Consider the following 2660-nt stretch of genomic DNA (forward strand, 5'->3'; position numbering starts at 1 on the left):
GGCTAACATGGTATTTGAAAATTCTTCCCCAAATTTCATCACATCATGTAAGCCATTAAAACAATGGGGAAATTATACCTTAAATCTGCCACAATATTCTTAGCTAAAGGAGCTGCAATCATGCAAACACACATATCATGGAAGCAATAAATATAGGAATGAGTACTGAACATCAACCAGATTCTGTTAGATTACCAGAATTGAATTTTGCACTGCATAAAAGATCACATAAGAAGTAGATCTTAGTAGGATATGAATTGCTGGGGAAATAGAATAAAGTGGTGTCTGAATGCAGCCTAGGCTTTCTCTGAACATTCCATTTTGAACAATAGGCATGGTGCCTCATTTGTGTCAACAAAATCAAGACAATTTATCTTCAGTTTATCTTCTTTCTTCAGATTTTTCATTTAGTTTTTTTGTGGTTGCAGCTTAACCAGTCCAGACAGCTGGCAAAGGAAGGTTTTTGTCTGGCTTCAGATTCACTTCCTTTCACTGTGTCTCTTGCACAGTAATAAACAGCAGTGTCCTCTGATTTCAAGCTGTTCATTTGTAGATACAGCATGTTTGAAGGATTGTCTCTGGAGATGGTGAAGCGCCCTTTCACTGAGTCTGCATATGATTGTGAGCTTCCACCAGTGTTTATCCATGCAACCCATTCCAGTCCCTTTCCAGGAGCCTGTCGCACCCAGGCCATCCAGTAGCTGCTGAAGGTGAATCCAGAGGCTTGACAGGAGAGGCGGAGGGACTCTCCAGGCCTTTTGACATCCCCTCCAGACTCTACCAGCTGGATTGCTGATTGGACACCTAGAAAGGGGGGAAAGCCATATTTAAAGGATCTGCTACATATGAAGCCCTACATTATACTAGTCATCTCTGTTCAAAGAAGGAATAAAATTACCTCCCAAAACTACTGAAACAAAAACAAACTGAAGCCAAAGTGTCATGTTTGTTCCCCTCTTTTGATTTGAGAGGAACTGACTGGAAAGTGGTTCAGCAGTTCTACCTCTGGCTGTAGGCTGGGCAGAGAGTGTGCTGCTGCTTTAAAGAGGAAGCTGCCTCTGCATTTACATGCAGCTCAGGATAAAAGAGCAACACAGGTCTTTGACGAAGCACATCTTATACCAAACACATAACTTGCAGACCCTATTTTCCAAGGACAGTCCCAGTTTTACAAACGCCATCCCAATTCCTTATTTGATTCCGGAATGTCCCACTTTTCCTTAGGACATCCCTATTTTCATCAGAGAAATGTTGGAAGGTATGGACTTGGAAGCAGGCCTGGGCAGAGCTTATATGAGGTCCAGGGTGGGAGTCTTGTTACATTAGTAATAAATAATAATAATAATAAAAAGGTAAAGGTAAAGGTACCCCTGCCCGTACGGGCCAGTCTTGACAGACTCTGGGGTTGTGCGCCCATCTCACTTAAGAGGCCAGGGGCCAGCACTGTCCGGAGACACTTCCGGGTCACGTGGCCAGTGTGACATCGCTGCTCTGGCGAGCCAGAGCCGCACACGGAAACGCCGTTTACCTTCCCGCTGGTAAGCGGTCCCTATTTATCTACTTGCACCCGGAGGTGCTTTCGAACTGCTAGGTTGGCAGGCGCTGGGACTGAGCAGCGGGAGCGCACCCCGCCGCAGGGATTCGAACCGCCGACCTTTCGATCGGCAAGTCCTAGGCGCTGAGGCTTTAACCCACAGCGCCACCTGCGTCCCTCTAATAATAATACTAATAATAAATTTATTATATCTCCCTCAACCATCTGGATGGGTTTCCGCAGCTACTCTGGGTGGCTTTCAACAGAACATTAAAAACAGAATAATACTTCAAACATTATAAACTTCCCTAAACAAGGCTGCCTTAAGATGTCTTCTAAAAGTCAGATAGTTGTTTATGTCCTTGACATCTGATGCGAAAGCGTTCCACAGGGCACACAAAAAAGGAGTTGAACAAAAAAGGAGTTGGTCCCTGGAACCCACCACACCTGCTGTTTTCAAGGGAATCCTGATACAGCTTCTCAATGTCCCCCATCAGATCAACTCCGATAATCTATCTATCTATCATCTATCTATCTATCTATCTATCTATCTATCTATCTATCATCTATCTATCATCTATCTATATCTATCATCTATCTATCTATCTATCATCTATCTATCTATCTATCTATCTATCATCTATCTATCTAATCTATCATCTATCTATCATATCTATCATCTATCTATCTATCATCATCTATCTATCTATCTATCTATCTATCTATCTATCTATCATCTATCTATATCTATCTATCTATATCTATCTATCTATCTATCATCATCATCTATCTATAAATTTTTTATACTGCCCTTCATCAAAAGATCTCAGGGTTGTTCACTAGAAAAAAACACAAGATAAAAGCACAAACAAATGCTCAAAACAGAAGCAACAAAACAGTAACCCCCCTCCCAGAAGCACAATTAAAAGGCTGTAGAATATTAATGATTCAAGGACCTGGTTGAAGGGGAACATTTTTGCCTGGTGCCTAATATATATATACTGTAATGAAGTGCTGGGGGGGGGGGGCATTCCACAAATGGTCTTCCACTGCAGAAAAGATCCATTCTTGTGTTGCCACCTTCTAGACCTCACATGAAAGAGGCAAACTATTAAGGGCCTCAGAT

General features: G+C 42.2%; 1 long non-coding RNA gene across 1 annotated transcript; it reads right to left on the bottom strand.

Moving 5' to 3' along the window:
* Positions 1-501: 501 nt before the first annotated feature.
* LOC310830907 lies at positions 502-1006 on the bottom strand. The gene is made up of 2 exons (XR_014557693.1): positions 899-1006; positions 502-804 (listed from the first exon to the last, which is right to left on the bottom strand). It is a non-coding gene; the product is annotated as an uncharacterized lncRNA (long non-coding RNA).
* Positions 1007-2660: the final 1654 nt, after the last annotated feature.

Source organism: Podarcis gaigeae (assembly GCF_964106915.1).
Source record: "Podarcis gaigeae genome assembly, chromosome: 13".
Taxonomy (NCBI): domain Eukaryota; kingdom Metazoa; phylum Chordata; class Lepidosauria; order Squamata; family Lacertidae; genus Podarcis; species Podarcis gaigeae.